The 23,141-nt window shown below is 41.9% G+C and overlaps 1 protein-coding gene across 6 annotated transcripts in view; it reads left to right on the top strand.

Annotated features, from left to right (window-relative positions):
- Nucleotides 1-23,141, top strand: part of LOC126183189 (microtubule-associated serine/threonine-protein kinase 2) — a 247,513-nt gene that overhangs the window by 134,831 nt on the left and 89,541 nt on the right. The window lies entirely within an intron of this gene.

The following is a 23,141-nucleotide window of genomic DNA, read 5'->3' as shown; positions in this document are numbered from 1 at the left end:
CCAATGATGTGTGTCGCTATGGATCGGAGGAAATCCTCTCTGGCTTCCGGCGGCTATCTGATTTGGTGAAGACTGCCAGTCTCGCTAGCGGATTGAAAGCAGAGCTCACCATCTGCAGCATCGTCGACAGGACTGACTGCGGACCTTTGGTACAGAGCCGAGTGGAGGGTCTGAATCAGAGGCTGAGACCCTTCTGCGACCGTGTGGGCTGCAGATTCCTCGACTTGGGCCATAGGGTGGTGGGGTTTCGGGTTCCGCTGGATAGGTCAAGAGTCCACTGCACGCAACAAGCGGCTACACGGGTAGCAGGGGTTGTGTGGCGTGGGCTGGGCGGTTTTTTAGGTTAGATGGCCTTGGGCAAGTACAGAAAGGGCAACAGCCTCAACGGGTGCGGGGCAAAGTCAGGACATGCAGGGACCAAGCAGCAATCGGTATTGTAATTGTAAACTGTCGAAGCTGCGTTGGTAAAGTACCGGAACTTCAAGCGCTGATAGAAAGCACCGAAACTGAAATCGTTATAGGTACAGAAAGCTGGCTGAAGCCAGAGATAAATTCTGCCGAAATTTTTACAAAGGCACAGACGGTGTTTAGAAAGGATAGATTGCATGCAACCGGTGGTGGAGTGTTCGTCGCTGTTAGTAGTAGTTTATCCTGTAGTGAAGTAGAAGTGGATAGTTCCTGTGAATTATTATGGGTGGAGGTTACACTCAACAACCGAGCTAGGTTAATAATTGGCTCCTTTTACCGACCTCCCGACTCAGCAGCATTAGTGGCAGAACAACTGAGAGAAAATTTGGAATACATTTCACATAAATTTTCTCAGCATGTTATAGTCTTAGGTGGAGATTTCAATTTACCAGATATAGACTGGGACACTCAGATGTTTAGGACGGGTGGTAGGGACAGAGCATCGAGTGACATTATACTGAGTGCACTATCCAAAAATTACCTCGAGCAATTAAACAGAGAACCGACTCATGGAGATAACATCTTGGTCCTACTGATAACAAACAGACCCGAACTTTTCGACTCTGTAAGCGCAGAACAGGGAATCGGTGATCATAAGGCCGTTGCAGCATCCCTGAATATGGAAGTAAATAGGAATATAAAAAAAGGGAGGAAGGTTTATCTGTTTAGCAAGAGTAATAGAAGGCAGATTTCAGACTACCTAACAGATCAAAACGAAAATTTCTGTTCCGACACTGACAATGTTGAGTGTTTATGGAAAAAGTTCAAGGCAATCGTAAAATGCGTTTTAGACAGGTACGTGCTGAGTAAAACTGTGAGGGACGGGAAAAACCCACCGTGGTACAACAACAAAGTTAGGAAACTACTGCGAAAGCAAAGAGAGCTTCACTGCAACTTTAAACGCAGCCAAAACCTCTCAGACAAACAGAAGCTAAACGCTGTCAAAGTTAGCGTAAGGAGGGCTATGCGTGAATCGTCCAGTGAATTCGACAGTAAAATTCTATGTACCGACTTGACAGAAAATCCTTGGAAGTTCTGGTCTTACATTAAATCAGTAAGTGGATCGAAACAGCATATCCAGACACTCCAGGATGATGAAGGCATTGAAACAGAGGATGACATGCGTAAAGCTGAAATACTAAACACCTTTTTCCAAAGCTGTTTCACAGAGGAAGACCACACTGCAGTTCCTTCTCTAAATCCTCACACAAACGAAAAAATGGCTGACATCGAAATAAGTGTCCAAGGAATAGAAAAGCAACTGGAATCACTCAACAAAGGAAAGTCCACTGGACCTGGAGGGATACCAATTCGATTCTACACAGAGTACGCGAAAGAACTTGCCCCCCTTCTAACAGCCGTGTACCGCGAGTCTCTAGAGGAATGGAAGGTTCCAAATGATTGGAAAAGAGCACAGGTAGTCCCAGTCTTCAAGAAGGGTCATCGAGCAGATGCGCAAAACTATAGACCTATATCTCTGACGTCAATCTGTTGTAGAATTTTAGAACATGTTTTTTGCTCGAGTATCATGTCGTTTTTGGAAACCCAGAATCTACTATGTAGGAATCAACATGGATTCCGGAAACAGTGATCGTGTGAGACCCAACTCGCTTTATTTGTTCATGAGACCCAGAAAATATTAGATACAGGCTCCCAGGTAGATGCTATTTTCCTTGACTTCCGGAAGGCATTCGATACAGTTCCGCACTGTCGCCTGATAAACAAAGTAGGAGCCTACGGAATATCAGACCAGTTGTGTGGCTGGATTGAAGAGTTTTTAGCAAACAGAACACAGCATGTTGTTATCAATGGAGAGACGTCTACAGACGTTAAAGTAACCTCTGGCGTGCCGCAGGGGAGTGTTATGGGACCATTGCTTTTCACAATATATATAAATGACCTAGTAGATAGTGTCGGAAGTTCCATGCGGCTTTTCGCGGATGATGCTGTAATATACAGAGAAGTTGCAGCATTAGAGAATTGTAGCGAAATGGAGGAAGATCTGCAGCGGATAGGCACTTGGTGCAGGGAGTGGCAACTGACCCTTTACATAGACAAATGTAATGTATTGCGAATACATAGAAAGAAGGATCCTTTATTGTATGATTATATGATAGCAGAACAAACACTGGTAGCAGTTACTTCTGTAAAATATCTGGGAGTATGCGTGCGGAACGATTTGAAGTGGAATGATCATATAAAATTAATTGTTAGTAAGGCGGTTACCAGGTGGTGATTCATTGGGAGAGTCCTTAGAAAATGTAGTCCATCAACAAAGGAGGTGGCTTACAAAACACTCGTTCGACCTATACTTGAGTATTGCGCATCAATGTGGGATCCGTACCAGATCGGGTTGACGGAGGAGATAGAGAAGATCCAAAGAAGAGCGTCACGTTTCGTCACAGGGTTATTTGGTAACCGTGATAGCGTTACGGAGATGTTTAACAAACTCAAGTGGCAGACTCTGCAAGAGAGGCGCTCTGCATCGCGGTGTAGCTTGCTCGCCAGGTTTCAAGAGGGTGTGTTTCTGGATGCGGTATCGAATATATTGCTTCCCCCTACTTATACCTCCCGAGGAGATCACGAATGTAAAATTAGAGAGATTAGAGCGCGCACGGAGGCTTTCAGACAGTCGTTCTTCCCGCGAACCATACGAGACTGGAACAGGAAAGGGAGGTAATGACAGTGGCACGTAAAGTGCCCTCCGCCACACACCGTTGGGTGGCTTGCAGAGTATAAATGTAGATGTAGATGTAGATATCTTTGGTGCCACTAACAGCTTTCATATATGACCAGAATTTCTTTGGGTTTTGTCAAAGATCACTGGACAGTATTCTGCTACACAAGTCACTGAAGGCTTCACGCATCTCACTGTTGACTACCAAACACATTTCATTCAGTATCTCTCCATATGTAGCCCTTTGCTTTGTTTTGTGCTTATTATGCAGTAATCTTTGTTTCTTTAGAAGTTTATTTACAGTTACTGTACACCATGGAGGATCTCCCACATATGAATTGTCCTACTGGGTATATATCTACCCAGTGCATGGTCAACTATTCTTTTAAGCTTGATCCGTAGTTGCTGTACACGTTCCTGTCCTGATCTGAAAGTTTTAAGCTCCTGACTGAGGTATGACACTGTTAGTTCTCTGTCCAGTTAGCTGAAAATATAAATTTTTCTGCATGTTTTAGTTGCCCTTTGTGTTTTGGTATTCATTGTTGGTACAACTGCTTTATGGTCACTGATACCAGTTTCGACATGGACTTCTTCAAAGAGGTCAGGTCTGTTTGTTGCCATTAGATCTAATGTATATCTATCATGAGTATCATTTCACATTATATCTTGTGATGCCCGCCACTAACAAATCTGTAATTCCAGAATGAGATTTTCACTCTGCAGCGGAGTGTGTGCTGATATGAAACTTCCTGGCAGCTTAAAACTGTGTGCCGGACCGAGACTCGAACTCGGGACCTTTGCCTTTCGCGGGCAAGTGCTCAACCAACTGAGCTACCCAAGCATGACTCACGCCCCGCCCTCACAGCTTTACTTCTGCCAGTACCTCGTCTCCTACCTTCCAAGCTTTACAGAAGCTCTCCTGCGAAACTTGCAGAACTAGCACTCCTGAAAGAAAGGATATTGCGGAGACATGGCTTAGCCACAGCCTGAGGGATGTTTCCAGAATGAGATTTTCACTCTGCAGCGGAGTGTGCGCTGATATGAAACTTCCTGGCAGATTAAAACTGTGTGGCGGACAGATACTCGAACTCGGAACCTTTGCATTTCTCGTGCAAGTGCTCTACCAACTGAGCTAACCAAGGGAAAGGTCCCGAGTTCGAGTCTCGGTCCGGTACACAGTTTTAATCTGCCAGGAAGTTTCAAATCTGTAATTATCTCAACTGATTGCTGAATGGTTAAAGTCTCCTGCAATGATTACAGTATGATTAAGGAACTGATGTACAGGTGAAGTGAGGTTTTCTCTAAAGTTTTTGGTCAACAGAAGGGTCCAAGTATTTTAAGTTAGTTTGCACACCAGCCTACATTGAGACATCTTCACAGCTTAAGAGAGCACTCACGTCAACACCATACTTGTCAACATTGCCCCCAGAAAATGGCTAATTTTAGCAATTACACAGCATGTTATCTTGAATGGAGAGTCATCGACAGATGCAGAAGTAACTCTGGGCATACCCCAGGGAGGTGTGTTGGATACCTTGCTGTTCATGTTGTATATTAACGATCTTGCGGAGAATATTAATACACTAGTAACCTCAGACTTTTTGCACGATGCCGTATCCTATGAATGTAATATTAGTGAGTCACAGTTAGTCTGTAAACTCGTGCAAATACTTGGGTGTGACAGTTATTAGGGACATGAAGTGAAACAGTCACAAAGGCTTAGTTGTGCGTGAAGCAGGTAGCAGACTTTGGTTGATTGGTAGAATACTAGGGAAATGCAATCAGTCTACAAAGGAGGTTGCATACAAATCATTTGTGTGACCAATCCTAGAATATTGCTCAAGTGTGTGAGATCTGTACCAAATAGGGCTAGCAGGGGATATGAAATGTATATAAAGGACAGCATGAATGGGCACAGGTTCGTTGGACCATGGGAGAGTCACTGAGATGTCGTAAGAACTGAACTGGCAGACTCTTGAAGATATACAGAAACTAACTCGAGAAAGTCTACTAACAATGTTTAAAGAACCAGCTTTAAATGATGACTGTATAAATGTACTACAACCCCTACATATTGCTCACATAGGGATTGTGACGATAACATTAGATTAATTACAGCCCACACAGAAGCATTTAAAGGATCATTTTTCCCGCACTCCATATGTGAATGGATCAGGGGGAAAAAAATACTGATACAGTGGGACATATCCTCTGCCATGCACTTCACAATGGTGTGCAGAGAGTAGTTGGAGTTGTAGTTGCAGATGCAGATGTAGATGTAGATGTAGATTCCTTATGCAGCTGGTTAATGAGTAAGCTATGTTGGTTGTAAGCTTGGTATAGTAATTGACATTTTTTCCCATAAAACACTGCAGTTCTTTGAATGAATGAGGATGCCATTAGCTTCCATATGCAGCTGTTGCATGAAGTGCCATAATTTTTTGAACTGGATTTAAGCTGTTCAGTAATGGGCAGAACAAAAATATGATCGAAGCAGTTATGCTTAAGTCCATCATTGCATCTATAGATAGGATGTTTCACAAAGATTCATCTGATTTCACGACTATACGTTCTATATGAATAAAGATAGAAACTTGTGGTTTGGGTAAATTTCAGCTTGTGCATGGGACCACAAAGGTTTTATTTCCAAAAGAACTTTTCAGTTTCAAAGGGAACTTCTTACAATTAAGTATAGGATCAAAGTTTTCACTTACCTTTCACAAATGTTCAGTTTGCCCTTCATTGAATACATGACTAACATCCATGTGATTGTCAAACTCATCCCACAGTTTTTGCAAGAATATCTAGAGTTGCTTTTGCTGTGCTGCATCACATTTCATCCAAATTTGTTGTGATGGGAGTACTTAGACTACAGATATCATGCAATTATAGAGGCCAATGACTTGTGCAATGCGAGATCAGTTTGGCTCTTGTGACAGTTCACTGTTGAGGCAGCTCATTTGAAAAAATGCTCTTACGTGTAGATGCCAGTGCAATGCTGTTCTGCGTTGAAAAATGAAGTTTTCGGCATATTCTTGCAGTTCTGCATCTACATCTACATACTCCACAAGCTGCTGTTCAGCGTGCGGTGGACAATATCCTGTGCCACTACAAGCAGTTTCCTTTCCTGTTCCACTTGCAAACAGAGCTAGGGGAAAACAGTTGTCTATATGCCTGTGCAAGAGCCCTAATTTCTCACATCTTATCTTCATGTTCCATATGCAAAATGTATGTCGGCGTCAAAAGAATCATTCTCCAGTCAGCTTCATATGCTGGTTCTCCAAATTTTATCAATAGTGTTCCTCAAGAAGTACATCATCTCTTTCCCTCCAGGGATTCCCATTTGAGTTTCCAAAGACTCTTCATAATACTTGCATGTCAAGCAACACATTACAATTCCTGTATTCAAACATTATGGAATTTTTACCTACTCATCTGCATTAACTTACCTTTTTCTGGATTTGTAACTAGAAATTTCGTTCAAGTCATTTTTTATCCTCCGACAGTCACTCAATGATGACACCTTCCCATACACCACAGCATCATCAGCAAACAACCACAGATTGCTGCTCACCTTGTCTGCCAGATCATTTATGTATATAGAAAATAGTGGCAGTCCTACCACACATCCTTGGAGCACCCCTGATGATACTCATGTCTCTTATGAATGTTCACCATCAAGGACGATGTACGGTGTTCTGTTACTAAAAAAGTTTTCAAGCGACTCACGTATCTGGCTACCTATCACGTATGCTTGTACCTTCGTTAACAGTCTGCAGTGGGGTACCATGTCAAATGATTTTTGTAAATCTAGGAATATGGGATCTACCAGTAGTTAGTAATTAAATCAAACACTGGAAAATCCAGGATGAAATGTAACAGTATTATGATAAAGACAGTTGTTACTCATCATATAGCGGAGATGCCGAGTTGTAGGGGGCCCAGCATTCATTTTCTGGGTACAGGCTTGGCGAACCCAGGATTTCAGAGCTGGGGACTGGTTAGTGCCGCCAGTCCCCTGTCACTGTAAGCTCTGGGCATGCTTCAGCGACCACCATGCTGCGTTGCAGTGGAACATTGTGTGTCTCAGGGAACGGGGATCTCGGCTAGACCGCCCGGATCGCGAGGACGTAATAAACCTCTACAAAAAAACCTCAATCTCAAGGTATGCTGCACTGCCACTTGGAAGGTAACAACACCCAGTCTAACAAGAGTGCTTGGGTAGCCAGTCCTCCAGGTACGGGAGTAAATCAGAACAATGCAGTAAAGAGTAACAGAGCATAGGCTGGCAATCAAAATGTGAGGAATTGCTGGGACTCTCAAATCTGTAAAGCAGTTGCGAAATAGGACACTGTTGGTTGAAACATCCAACTCCTAAGAAGCTGTTAACCTACAGAAGCTAAGTGCCTGGGTGAATATGCAATTGGTCCATAGCACCTTGAACTTCGGGAAAGGTGTTGTATCATATAGGGACCTAGTTACTAATGCTATGGAAGAAATGAAGGATGAGTGGGCTCTGAAGGGAATTGTTGATGTTCAGAACATTATGAAAAGAGTGAGTAGAGAACTGGCAAACTCTGACTCCTTCATTCTTACCTTCAATACCAACAAACTCCCAGAGCATGTCAAGGTGGGGTTTCTTCACCTGAACATACAGCTTTATATCCCAAATCCGATGTGCTGTTTTAAATGCCAGCATTTTGGGCATACCACCCTAGGGTGTAAGAGAGAAGCAACGTGTGGCAACTGCAGTAAAGCCGCTCATTAAAGAGTTGGTTGTTAGTCACCTGCCAAATGTATCAACTGCTCTGGAAAACACCCTGTTTGGAGTAAGGACTGCAGAATCCCTCTAGAGGAACGTAAAGCGCAGGAAATAAGAACAACAAAGCATACCCTTGTGGAGAGGCCAAAAAGATTTAAAAGTCCGTGCAGCCTTCCACATTTGCTACATCATTTGCAACAATCCTTCAGGAGCCTACTCCAAAAGCTGATACTTCTACGCAAATGGAGGTTGTGAGTGTCTGCACTAACATCTGCATATTCAGTGCACTTGCAAGGCAGCAAGTGTTTCAGAGCCCGTAGCTGTCCCGAAGAACAGCAGACAAAGGTGGAGTGGCCAACTTGGGAGAGCCCAGCACAGCCATTACCACTCCTACTCCAGCTCCAGCAAAGCCCACAAAACAGAGAAAAGCTAATGTCAAACAGCAACAACAGGTAAACTCTAGTAGTAAACTGCCGGACCATGTCGTCCCTGATACTTCACTGACTTTTCTCCAGAGCTAATGGAATATGAGGTACATGTGAGACAATCATCTCGCCCCGTGACTGAACCTCCACCCAGTGCAGTCTCCCCACCCCGGTGGAGCGACAGGATGAAGGTGCTATCCCCTAGGTAAATGGCTCTCACACTTCAGTGGAACTTGCAGGGGTTCAGGTCGCATGTAGAGGAACTCTGTCTTCTATCTCAGGGTAGACCATTGTGTCTCTTGTCTCCAGGAGACCAATTTCCATCAGTCATACGCCCCTGAGCTACGTGGCTATGTACTCCACAAAAAAGATGACCTGAGCGGAGAGAGAGCTAGAGTAGACGTAGGAATTTTCGTCAGTACTGACTACCACTCCTCACCTTTCTCCCTTACAACGAATTTACAAGCAGTTGCCTTATTGTTGCATGTGCATCATCCATTGACAATACGTTCCCTTTACCTGCCCCCACATGATGCACTTGATGAAGTGGCTCTCAACGACCTTCTTACCTAGCTCCCCTACCCCTTCATCATTTGTGGTGATTTTAATGCACACAACGTGCTTCAGGGCTCTGCAGCTACCTGGCCCAGGGGCCGAACAATTGAACAATTGAGAAGCTTCTTGTGTCATACTGTGCATATTTGCTAAACACGGGACAGAGTGCACACTTCTGCATTGCAAGTAGCTTGTTCTCTGCCATCGATCTCTCACTTTGCTCTCCAGCCCTAGCTCACATTGCTCAATGGGAAGTGTTCGATGCCTTGGACGGAAGTGATTACTTTCTGATCTGGATCCATCTGCCAGATGGAGTGGAGTCCAATAGGAAACTGCCACATGGGTGCTCAGTAGGGCGGACTGGACACTTTATACAGGGTGTTACAAAAAGGGAAAGCCAAACTTTCAGGAAATATTCCTCACACACAAAGAAAGAAAATATGTTATGTGGACATGTGTCCCGAAACGCTTACTTTCCATGTTAGAGCTCATTTTATTACTTCTCTTCAAATCACATTAATCATGGAATGGAAACACACAGCAACAGAACGTACCAGTGTGACTTCAAACACTTTGTTACGGGAAATGTTCAAAATGTCCTCCGTTAGCGAGGATACATGCATCCACCCTCCGTCGCATGGAATCCCTGATGCGCTGATGCAGCCCTGGAGAATGGCGTATTGTATCACAGCCGTCCACAATACGAGCACGAAGAGTCTCTACATTTGGTACCGGGGTTGCGTAGACAAGAGCTTTCAGATGCCCCCATAAATGAAAGTCAAGAGGGTTGAGGTCAGGAGAGTGTGGAGGCCGTGGAATTGGTCCACCTCTACCAATCCATCAGTCACCGAATCTGTTGTTGAGAAGCGTACAAACACTTTGACTGAAATGTGCAGGAGCTCCATCGTGCGTGAACCACATGTTGCGTTGTACTTGTAAAGGCACATGTTCTAGTCAACATTACCTTCCTTCAATTGGGCCAACTGGCGGTGAATCGAGGAAGTACAGTACATACTGACGAAACTAAAATGAGCTCTAACATGGAAATTAAGCGTTTCCGGACACATGTCCACATAACATCTTTTCTTTATTTGTGTGTGAGGAATGTTTCCTGAAAGTTTGGCCATACCTTTCTGCAACACCCTGTAGTCAGCTAGCCCAGTTTGACCATTGTGCCAATGTCGAGGCATGGGTGGATCATGTTACCAAAATGATTCACCGCACTGCCAATGCATCCATTCCACAGTTCACAGGACAGCTGAAGATGCAGCCTGTCCTTTAGTGGAATGACAAATGCTGCTGTTCAATCAGGACTAGGCATGTGGCTCTGTGTTGGGTCAAGTACCGGCCAATTGCAGAGAATCTTGCAGCCTTTCGGGTGGTGAGAACAAAATGTTGCCAGATTGTTCAAGAGAGCATGAAGAGGTCATGGGAACAGTTCCTGAACACCATCAATTGTTCCACGAAGAGTTCTGTTGTATGGGAGATGATCAGGAGAATTTATGGGAGAGGAGCGATGGCTGCTGTAATGGGGAACAGTATTCTCCAAACCAATCCATGAGACATTGCCCAGACTATGGGTGCCTATCTTGCCACAGTTACTGTAACCGCCAGTCAGGGTCCAGGTTTCCAGTGCCATAGAGTGGTTGCTAATAGGAGCAGTGTGGACTTCTGGTCCACCACTGATGAAAATTACTACTGCCCATTTTCCATGTGGGAGATGGATTCTGCATTGTCTGCAGCTGATGACATATCCCCTGGTGATGACAGAATCCATTACAGTATGCTGCGATACCTCACAAGGCAAAATAAAGATATCCTCCTTGTACTTTTGTTTGTGGATGACTTATATGTATTTTGGTCTTCTTCAAGCCTTACAGTGTCAGCACGTCATTTGCAACTAACTCTTGTCAAAGTTTTCAAATGAGAGGACTGTGAGTGTTCTTTTTAACCATTCTTATTCCATTTTCACCTTTCCAGAATTGAGGATGAGGGACACTGTTCTTAATTTTAAAGATATAGTGAGGGTTCTGGGCCTCGTATTTGACTCTAAGCTTACATGGTTGCCACTATTTAAGGACCTGAAGAAACTGTCCCTTAAGGTGCTAAAATTGCAAAATGTCTTAGCCACGGTACATGCTGGGCAGACAGACTTGGCTACTCCAGTTTTACTGGGCATTTGTGCAATCATGGCTACACTATGGGTGTACGGTGTGCTCCTCTTACTTAAAGATATTGGACTTGTTGCACCATGAAGGGATTTGGTTGGCCATTGGAGTGTTCAGAACAAGCCTTATACCAAACCACTGTGCAGGGGCTGGTGAACCACCACTTTACATAGGCGACTGCTACTTACAGTGTGCCAGGCATATAAACACTGTCCACACCACACACACCTTCATACCATTCCATTGCTCAGTTTCCAATGGAAGGGCTTTTCCATAACTGGCAACGGGCAATGAGGCTCTATGAGGTTCACTCACAGGATTACCTTTTAGAGATGCATGTGTCCTGTCTTAATGTTTTACATCATGGCTGGAGCAGATTTCCACCCTCACTTCTCTGGAGGCCCAGACTTATTTTAGACTAGACCAAATTTTAATAAAGATATTATGCCAGATTTTACATTTCAATCTCTGTTTTTTAACATCACAGATAGATGCACATCACAGTTTCACAGTAGTGTACACTGTTGGCTCTAACAACGGAGTTTCCTAGGCTGGTCTGTCGTGTTCCCTGACTGTGTCACCAGAGTTTGCCTTCGTGATGAGTATACCATTTTCTCAGCAGAGCTCCATGTGATCCTCAAGGCACTGGAGAACATGTGATCTATTCGGGACAAACAGTTTCTCATTTGCTCTAATTCCCTTGGTGTCTTACAATCATTACAGAATCTGTACTCAGCTGAGACGTTGGCCCAGCTGATATACGATCAACTATAAGTGCCCCAATGGCAGGGAAAGCAGGTGTCATTCTGCTGGGTGCCAGGTCATGTATGGACACGGGGAAGTGAACAGGCTTATTGGACTGTCAAGGAGGCGTTGAGAGGACAGGAAGTGCATGCAGTTGTGGGATGAGGAATGGCTGGCAGTAATGGCCAAGAAGCTCTGGTTGCTGAAATCAACTACCCGCCCTTGGCATTCCTCCTGCCAGTTTCTCAGGTGGGATGAAATGATCCTTAAATGTCTTCGAATTGGGCACTGCTTTCTCACACATAGCTTTTTACTACGGCGAGAGGATCCTATTTTGTGATGCGCGTGGCATACACATCTCTCTACGCCATATTTTAGCAGTGTGCATTTTATACCATGATGCAAGAGCAGAAGCAAATATTTGTGGGGATCTGCCCCCTATTTTAGCTGATGGTGAGACGAGTATGACTAAGTTTTAAAGTTTTGTGATGTGTCTGGACTCTGGCCTAAACTTTTAGGCTGGAGGTTTTAGTGTGTTGCAGAGTGGCTGGCCCTTCCATTTTTATTCTTGCGGGCAGCCAGCTGCATCCATTTGCTGTATTATTTTAGCACCTTCTCCCACTTTCTTCCTGTTCAGCTAATGTTTTCCAACTTTTGTTAGCTTTATTTTACGTACTGTTTTATGCTCATGTTTAGTGTATTTTACCGACACTTGTCTCAAACTGTTTTTGTGTGGGTGCTGAAGACCTTGTAACTTTTCATAATATTGATGTCGGTGATTCCTGGACCATACAGTAATCCTTCCAGATCCAAAAGGCAGTCCTCCTCAATCTTCTTTGTGGCCATGGTGGTCGTGTGGGCCTCTTTGGCTACTTCTGTCATCTGCCGCCTGCTTGCTTGATACGCATTTCATCCACATTTAAGTAGAAGTTGTAACAGGCTGGTCTGATCTCAAGTTCAAGCATGTTCATAATTTCCATAATGCCTGTTAGGCCGTCATTGAAATTATATGGTGCCACATTGACCACAATGTTGACTTTTTTTTCCAACTGGCACTTTCTCACAAAGCATCGTTTAACTCAGTAATGGAGTTTCTGGCGGCTTGGGATGAATACTACCATAAAGTAGACACCCAAGAGAACATTTTAAGCAAAAATTTTTTGAAATTTTCAAAGAAGATTACCCCCTTAAGGAGATTGATGGATTCCAAGCTAGCAGTAGATCTGCTGCACATGAGACATCCATCAGTGTTCTTCTGAGATGCTGGTTAACACATGACGGAATGGCTGAAAAGTTTTGGCCGAATTGCAAATGCAACAGGTGGAATGATGTAATGTATGTGGTAAATGTGTACATTTACTCGGTCGGCACAGCCCAGCAGTGGTTCAAGAACAAGTAAGAGAAGCTCAGTAACTGGAATAATTTCCAGGTCGAACTGAAGAAAGTGTTTGATGACAATCAGAAGCAAGTCTGCTTGGTGAAAGAACAATTAAAGAATAGTGCCCAACTTCATGGGGAAAGAGTTCTACATACAGAGTGTTTTGTCCTATGCCACATTGTGAATCCTGTTATGATAGAATCTGACAAAATCACACACTTGATGAAACAAATTGCAGAACATATGTACCAAGTTCTTCTGGTAAAGGATGTCACAACCACCAAGAAATTCATCAGGTGGTGCCAGTGCATTTAGAAGATTCAACAGAAAAAGCAGCAGATGAAAGAAATATGACCGACTCACCAATCTGGTTGTTACAGCAGTTGAAGAAGACAATCATGTCCTTACCTCTCTCATATGGTAGGTGGAGAGAGAAGAGAGGGATAACTTTATGGCAAAGGGACCTGCCAGACTGAGTAAGCAAGACAGAGCAGACATGAATGTGAAACCGATGCATCAGGAGGTAATAGAAAATGTTGAAGAAGAGAGGTACCGATCTTTGGCAACAATCTCTGCCACCACACAAATGTGCTGGGATGAATGGACTACGCCATATGCCGCAATCATCAAATAACAATCCAACACACAACCAATGCAGATACAATCAACTCCTACACCAAGTCGCATTCGGGAGGATGGTTTAATCCCACGTCCGGCAATCCTGATTTAGGTTTTCTGTGATATCCCTAAACTGCTACAGGCAAATGCCGGGATGGTTCCTTCCCTGTCCTTCCCTAATGCAGGGTGTATACGACCCGGGACAGTCAGGAGATCCGGGAAAAACCCGGGAATTTTTTCATCTGGGAGAAAATCGGGAAAAACCTGGGAATTTTTTAGAATTCCGGGAATTTTTCATTGTTTTAGTTTTCAGTTAAATTTTTGTAATTTTGACTGGTAAGAACCGTTACTCTAACAAAAGATATTACTGTATCCCGCTACTGCAGAATAATACTTCAACAATGAAACATAAACGAGAGAAAAAAAAGGAAAATAACTTAAATTGTAAATGAAATGCGCCATATACGACGACGACGACGACGACACATAGTCCTCATGCAAGTGTCTGCCAACAGCAAATGTGTCGAAGGCTTTACAAAGACTATGCAGTACTTCATAACAACAAATTCCATCTGATGAGCATGAAGTCACAACTGTTTACATTTGATTCGTGTTAGCAGTTACGAGTGGGCTCATGCGCATGCGAAGTTGAGTCGCATTTTAGTAGTAGGTCCTCCCGCTTCTGGCTACAGGAATGTGGATGTTGGCTGTGCAAACAGTGGCAGCAAGCGGCTAGATGCTGCCCGGAAAAGGGGGCGCCAAATTCATATTCTCGAGGGGAAAAAACTTGTTTCACAAAGCGCCTAGCATCCAGCGTACGTTGATCTATCGATCATTTATATGATTTTGAAACGCTTCCCTGTTGCTTTTTGAACATTTTTGAATACATTTTAAGTTCATTTCTGAATGAATCATAAGTTGATTTTTGAATGAGTGCATAGTGTATGTGATGTCTCTGTCAGAAGAATCCTCGTCGCATCTAGAAATAAACTTTCCACAGACAAAAGGAGATGGGGCTATATGAGCTGAGCGGAGTAAAGCCAAACGGATGAATGCCAATCGCTGTCATATTATGTACTTGATTGGGTTTTCGAATGATCAGCGTTGTTATAATTGCTAGCGAAATCCATAGATTCAGTCTACCAGAATGGAACTAAATGACTACAGGAATAACAAGTGAGAAAGATTACGTATTATCTTCTCGTTGTATCCAAGAAAATGAAATTTTGACAGAAAATTTTTGGCCAGATCGCATCACTAGTAAGGACCAGTTGTACAGTCCCCGGCTAGCAGCCGCTTAACTTCTATTTTGGAAGTAACGCAGAAAACATTTTGTACGAATATGTAACAACGCTCACCGCAGAATAATCACGGGGTAACTAAACCAGTGATTCTGGCAGGGTTAGTGAAGTTAATCGGCAAACAAATTTTCACAGTGGCAGGAATAGCTACAGAATTGGTGATGACGAGATTGTTTGTTAGAACGAGGAAGCAGAAGAAACGGGGACATCACACAAATTATGGAAGAAAAAGACGATTCCAAATTTATATAAAAATTTCGTAATACTACTTTTCGATCTCGTGCTTGAGAAACTGGTGCGTATGAATGAAATGTGAAACTATTTCCTAACATAAAGCTTTTTGCTTGTAGTAGGCCTAATAGGCATTTGATATTGTTACTTCGTGAATTATATTCTGTCCTGTTATAAAAATGACCGTTTGTGCCAATAGTGTCTTGCTTATTTGGCGTGTGTTACAAAATTGCTGCAATATTAGAAAGGCCTATTTTGTTTTATCTAGCATACAGTGACAAAATAGACGTAATCAGATCGAGAAACCACGCCAGTCTTGGGTATTATTAGTGTTAATGGCTTTTTCAGTATCAGATAACGAAATCTCTATTTTTCATGTAGCAAAATGTTTGATGAACTTTGGTAAGGTAATAGATTCTTGCGTAGAAAGGAAAGCACGCCATGTAAAGCTGTAGCAAGATTAGAGAGAAAAAAATTCTAGGCGGTAAGGATTGAAGAAGTGTGTACTTTCTTGCTTGTCTCTTGCCTCTATTGGTTTTAAGTATCCTGTATTTAATTTTATGTCACACAAAATAGCAAGTTATCAGCTAACAGACAATACAGAGTGCAAAATTTTCTGAAGATTTCACATACTCCCGATTACAAATAATCCCATCCGCTATGAATGAAGAGTTTAAAAAAAAATAATAATAAAAAAGAGGGGCAGGCTGTCAAACCGGCCGACTGGGAGCAGGAGAGGCACCACAGGACATTTCAATTTCCTCTGTCCTGAATATAGTTTGATGGCATCGCTTATCGCTTACAAAATATACACCTTCCAATTCCACAGATCAGAATACAGTGACGTGCGATAGAAGAATGCTGTATGAAGAGGCATGGCACTGCACTTTGGCACACTTAAGACCAAATAACAAGTCATACATTTTCTCGAACACAGATGTTTTATGTTTCAAACTTTTCAGAATGATATGCCCTACAAGATGCACATAATTTTGTAAATTCGATTTTTTTAAATATTGACCCGGTTCACAAACATCGTAGCTCTGGGGCTGATAGTTATAGTGGGTAGTCTCCACATGACCCGTGTTTACGTTTAGTAATTTTGCTGTTTCCTCTTCTTTTACTCTCACGGCAAATGAAAACAAAACGGGTATCTGTGGCCGGGAGGTATCAAGTTAATTATAATACATTCACATAATTACGAAAGGCTTAAATATTTAATTAGTTTCAGATTTTATTTTATTTCCACCTTTCGGACAGTCAAGCATTAATCGCCTTGCGGAACAATGAAGTTATTTTTGTCTGTTTGCTAAAGAAATTGGGCTTTTATTAACCTTTTCCGCAGAGGCAGTCAATGTATTTGAAATGAAATTTTTAATTCCACAGTACTGGCTAATTTAAACTGTTCGCTGTGTTTCAAGTGCACGTTTTCATCTTCTAGCACATATGGCATTATGCCATAATAAAGAACCAAACATGATGTAATACAGTACTGGTGCTCCAAGAAATTTTACACCCCGAAAACCACACTGAAAAGCTTAATATCAGGTCGAGGTCTACTTCATTGGGAATATGGACATACGAATGTGTACTTTAAGTTGCAGTTTAAATGTGCACATTTTAGTATGGTTCTCGAAATTCTGATGCTCTTGGAGGACCCTGTGATGTCTTGCTGCTTTTACAACAGAATGTAAGATCTTTTAATGTTTTACGTGTATGTACATACTGACTTCCTACATCATGGTAGCTGCGCAAGCGTGGTGTCGCCTGTTACCTGGCGCTCTATGGCACATGCTGAAACAAACCTATTTCTAACAGGTCGCGGAAAAATATTGGGAATGCTGGTTTGAAAAGTGTTACTTTCAAAGTAAATATCCTTTAACATAAGTTGGACTATGCGCGAGAATGTACCATGAATTTCTTAAATTGCAGAGTGTTTGAGTCTCATTTAAAAATCAACTCTTTGATGACGAGCCATTTAGAATAATTTCGAACCCTGAAGATCAGACATTTATGTCATTATTAAAAATTTTACTGGCACATTTGTGTGATATACCTTAAAGTGTAAGTAAAAAACTCAACATTTTTTATATGCGAATTAGCTTCTCTTGCAGTTTATTAACCTTAGAGACCAATATTATATGTGAAAGCTTTTCTTTTCTTGTAGCAACACGGTGTATATTAATTTAAACCATTAACTTGTGTGTTACCACTACTTAACAATGATGTTGCTATTGGCTGACTACATCACTCACCCTATGCTTTAAATATTCGCTGTCATCATCTGGGGAGATCACGTGACATGAGCTATGACTGGCTTACAAAAGCACATCGAAATCTCGATTTCAGTGATTCGGAAAGTAACATGCGGTGTTTGGTGGAATTCCAATGTATACTTTCGTAATACGAAAATACGGAGCGTACATGTTGTTGCACATCAAAGATATTTCCAAAACGTATCTTTTTCCTGAGTTTCATTTTATAAAGTGCCGGAAAATTCTACGCCCATGTCCAAAACCATAACCATTCAACGGATTGATAAGTTTTTGCAGTTCCGAAGGAAAATATACTGTTACTTAGGATGGAAAAAGTGTGTTTTTACCCGGGAGAAAGTTTATTTTTAACCGGGAAATCCGGGAAAAATCCAGGAATTTTTTTCCTTGTCCGCATATACACCCTGCTAATGCGATGAGACCGATGACCTCGCTGTCTGGTCTCCTCCCCCAAACAACTCAACCCAACGTACATTAGGTATAATGTTCTGTAGAAGAAGAGACATTTAGAGGTCTATATGTTTCCATTGTGGATGCCCTGGTAAGATACTGCAGAGAAAGAATATGAGATTTCAATGACTAATGTGCCACCAGTCCTGTTCATGCCTTTCAGCTGTGGACAGTTGTAGTTGTTTTGTGGGACAAAGGCCATCACCGTACCCTGGACGAGGTTGCTTTCCAACACAGCCGTTTGTCATTGCTGTACAGAGGTACCAGCTGCTCACATAGCCACTGAATTCAAGAAAACTAACTGAGGTGACTAACTGTGGAGGTGAGGCTGCCACAGATAAAAATTCTGAATGAATGACAGTCCCCAAGATGTCAGGAAATCTCATCAACGACTAACCTGTCCAGGCGCTAGTCGTTTTAGGTGCTCCTTTTCTGAATATCAGATACATATCATCGTCAGCTAAAGAAGTCATATTCTGTGATATGAAAGTGATTTTGCTGAAAGCCTTAAGTGGGAAATACATCCAACTGACAGGGACATATCTTGCAAGAATAACTATCTATGACAAAATACAGCCTTTGAATTTGTCATTTCATTTGATTGTAGTCATTAGATTATTCTTGTATGAGACTTCTTGCAGGCATAACAAGCAGGCGTTGAATGAGGAAGATAAGAGTTCCAGATTGATAAAGCTGTTCCAACGAGCACACATGATAGAGATGGTTCTACATCTACATCTACATATACTTTTATACTCCGCAAGCCACCCAACGGTGTATGGCATAGGGCACTTTACATGCCACTGTCATTACCTCCCTTTCCTGTTCCAGTCACGTATGGTTCGCGGGAAGAACAACTGCCGGAAAGCCTCCGTACGCGTTCCAATCAGTTGTTTGCTGTTGAAGACATTGTTATCCCACCATCATCAATGAATGCTGATAACATCACTCTTGAGCGCCAGTAAGCACCAAACCATCATCAACAAGACAAGTTCCAGTTGTCAGTCAAGATGCCCAGTTCAACTGTTCAGCTTTTGTATATTACAAAATGCTACTCAGGCTCACAAAAGAAATCTACATGTCAGCAATGATCGTAAGCATTGTATGTGGTCAAGGAGAGCTTTGGATCACTAATTGTCACAAGCAGCCACAACTCGACCCTAAAAGTACATGTGTAGGGACAGCCAAACCAGTCCAGGAAGTGCAGCTTAGTGTTATGGATGAAAAACTGTGGTCCGGTACAAGTGAACGCAATAAAAGGGAAGAAGCTATTACCAAACTGGCAATAGGATCTGGCCTGACAATGGAACAGTATCGGCAGGAGATAGCTGTTCTGTGTCAGTTTTGAGATGCTTTCAAATCTGGCATGGAGAAAAGACAAATGAAGTGTGTCATGCTAAAACACTATATCAACACCGGTGGTTATAAACCAATTAGCCAGCTCTCATGTCAGTTGTTGCAAGCTCAGTGGTGAATAATCTGGGAGGAAGTGAGGAAGATGTTGCAAGATGACACCAATGACATTGAACATTCAAAGAGTCCTCGGTCCTCTCCTGTGTCTTTTTGTGAAGAAGGGTGTCACATGGCATTTCTGTGTTAACTACCGATGACTGACAAAAATTGGAAAGAAAGATGTCAATCCATTGCTGTGTATTAATGACACCCTGCACAGCTTAAAAAGAGCAAAGTTTTTGTCAACCATGGACAGATTCATGATTTGAGAAGTTTTCTTGATTGTGCTTGTACTACTAGCAATTTGTAAAGGACTTCTGCACCAAGGCATGGCAAATTCTCCTGGAATGAGGCGCAAAAAAGATCTTTCCATGTCATTAAGGAGGTCTTCTCCAGCACAAGCATTGTATGACAAGAATGCTGAGACAGGGCTTCACATAGATGATAGCGGCTATGGGATAGGTGCAGTTCTAGTGCAAATTCAGGAAGGTGCTGGAAAAGTGATATCATTCACTTACAGAGTACTCTCCAAGTCAGAGATGAACTACTCTACAATTGAGAAAGAGTGGTTGCACTTGTTTTATTCGTCAGTAAGTTCTGGCTGTATTTATTTGGAGAACCATTCACCATTGTGACAGACTAACATAGAAAACATCGTTTTAAAGCATGGAGCACCCAGTGTGATGATGTCTGACTGTGACAAAATTTTCCCACTGAGACTAGTATTGGAGGTAACTTCACAATGAGCCTTCATCCACAGGCTGACAGTTGCCTATCATCACAGATGAATGGTCTTACATAATGCTTCAGTAAGAAATTGGCACATACACTCTTGATTTACGTTGAAGTCAATCTCAGAGATTTGGATACTATACTGCTCCTTGTGACATTCACATACAATACAGTGAAGGAACACACTACAGGCTCACACCATTCTTTCTATTTGATGGTCATGTGGTCAAAACAACAATGGCTACATGAGTGCATTGCTCCTGTTTCACCCAAATGATACTCAGGGTGTCTGTGCAGAACATCTTATCACCAGGACCAAGGGAGCAAGGCGGCTGGCTCACTTGCGGACGCCTGTGAGAAAAACAGGAGGAGCGATAACTCCATGCATTGGCCAGTGCGATACAGACCAGGAGACTTGTTATGCCTTTTTACGCCTGTGTAAAAAGTGGGAGTATTGGAAAAGTTACTGAAATGTTTCTTGGGCCATATTGTATCCTTCATTCATCAAAAGTCTCATACAAAGTCGAAGGGTATGACTCTTCATTGAAAAGACAAAAGCACAGAGACATCATCTGTATTCTTTGTATGAAGCCATACTATGGTCCAGAATGCAGATTGATGCAGAGAGGTTCAAGGAACTGGAGACCCACTCAAAGATCGCGAAGCTCCGATGAGAGGAGCTACCTTTGATGATGCTAAGAGGAGCTAACAACGTGGCCAGAATGTGAGTATCTGCGAGTATGCCATGCAGAGGACCATTGACAAGATCTAGACCCAGGGTGCAGAAGTCAGTTCCATTGAGAACTTTTGAAACAGTGGGTTGCTGTTCCTCTGGGAGAGGAAGCACTGTAGCGAGCTATGGTGCATGAAATTTGGCTCAGTGTTAAGGTCAGTGGCTAATGTGCTGCAGGTCGCCAGCTGAAACCCAACCACCATCAGTTACTTGTTGTTTGGTATTTATCATTTCTGGATGGTTCTTGAAATATCTTGTGTAGCAGCACTCTCCATCCAGAAGTTCAGTTCTGTTCTGACTGTACATTCTGTTCTGGCTGTATGTTCGTGTTTGTAATAAATGTGCTTTTAGTGCTAATTGTTTTAGTTTGATGACACAGCTTTAGGATTTGGACTTGAATGAGATTATGACAAAGTATCTACTAATGCATTCACAGTTCATATTATAGTGCTGCTCTCAGCTGTTTGAGAAAATGCAACAGTGGTCTAGAGTTCAAATTGCTTTGCATTTGGTAAAAAAATTTGGAATTAATTCTTTGTACAAAAATTGTTTCTAGGCTCATGTGACCTTATCGATGTTTTTCATCCGAACACATAACATTATGTAGATTTACTGCAGTTACCTGCTTTTTGTGCTTGGAACATTTGCAGCATAGATGTACAGTGTGCCAGATAGACAGGGCAGAGTTTCAAAATAGCATATACGAATGTTGAAGTGTTTCCTTAATTCTTATTGTGTCATTTTCTGGCAGATAATAATTCAGATATTGCATCTGGGGCAATAAAAACACAACAGTGTAATGCATAAGACATCTGTGGCGAAGGACTTAACTAAAAGGGTGCTAATTTAGAAGTATCTCAAAAAGAGGAAAACCACTTGAAAAGAACAATTTCTTTTGCAGTTTACATTGGTCTCTTATTTGCAATAATTACACCACTCAATCAAAAGATGCCGAAAACAGATTTTTTAAAAGCAGTAATTTTTGTTGTTTATGTTTTTGAATCTTGTTGTTTGTCTACTACTCCCAAGTCGTGATTAAAGCAATTTCAATCAGTGGAAACTAAACTTATTATACAGAAACTCTAAAGAATGTCACTTGACAAAAAATCTGTGCACCAACATAAGCTGTTAACCTTCTTTATATGTTTTAATGTGTTGTTATTATTATTTCTTTACTTTCTCAGACGTTAAGTCTGGTTAAAAATGGAAAGTGACGCGGACCTTGATCAAGCGTCACTTCCTTTTAACTGTACGGTATATGTTATATAGCATTTAGGAACTTTCGGGTAATTGAACATGTATCAATAATTACGGATTTCTGTAGTTGTATATATAAGTTTGGATGTAGCTGTATTGCATTGATGTACTGGTGGATATTGTGTGGTATGACTCCTGTGGTTGATAGTATAATTGGTATAATGTCAACTTTATCCTGATGCCACATGTCCTTGACTTCCTCAGCCAGTTGGATGTATTTTTCAATTTTTTCTCCTGTTTTCTTTTGTATATTTGTTGTATTGGGTATGGATATTTCGATTAGTTGTGTTAATTTCTTCTTTTTATTGGTGAGTATGATGTCAGGTTTGTTATATGGTGTTGTTTTATCTGTTATTATGGTTCTGTTCCAGTATAATTTGTATTCATCATTCTCCAGTACATTTTGTGGTGCATACTTGTATGTGGGAACGTGTTGTTTTATAAGTTTATGTTGTAAGGCGAGCTTTTGATGTATTATTTTTGCTACATTGTCATGTCTTCTGGGGTATTCTGTATTTGCTAGTATTGTACATCCACTTGTGATGTGATCTACCGTTTCTATTTGTTGTTTGCAAAGTCTGCATTTATCTGTTGTGGTATTGGGATCTTTAATAATATGCTTGCTGTAATATCTGGTGTTTATTGTTTGATCCTGTATTGCAATCATGAATCCTTCCGTCTCACTGTATATATTGCCTTTTCTTAGCCATGTGTTGGATGCGTCTTGATCGATGTGTGGCTGTGTTAGATGATACGGGTGCTTGCCATGTAGTGTTTTCTTTTTCCAATTTACTTTCTTCGTATCTGTTGATGTTATGTGATCTAAAGGGTTGTAGAAGTGGTTATGAAATTGCAGTGGTGTAGCCGATGTATTTATATGAGTGATTGCTTTGTGTATTTTGCTAGTTTCTGCTCGT

The sequence above is a fragment of the Schistocerca cancellata genome, chromosome 4 (assembly GCF_023864275.1).
Source record: "Schistocerca cancellata isolate TAMUIC-IGC-003103 chromosome 4, iqSchCanc2.1, whole genome shotgun sequence".
NCBI classification, from domain to species: Eukaryota; Metazoa; Arthropoda; class Insecta; order Orthoptera; family Acrididae; genus Schistocerca; species Schistocerca cancellata.
Note: the sequence above shows the minus strand (reverse complement) of the source record. Positions and strands in the feature narration are given on the sequence as shown.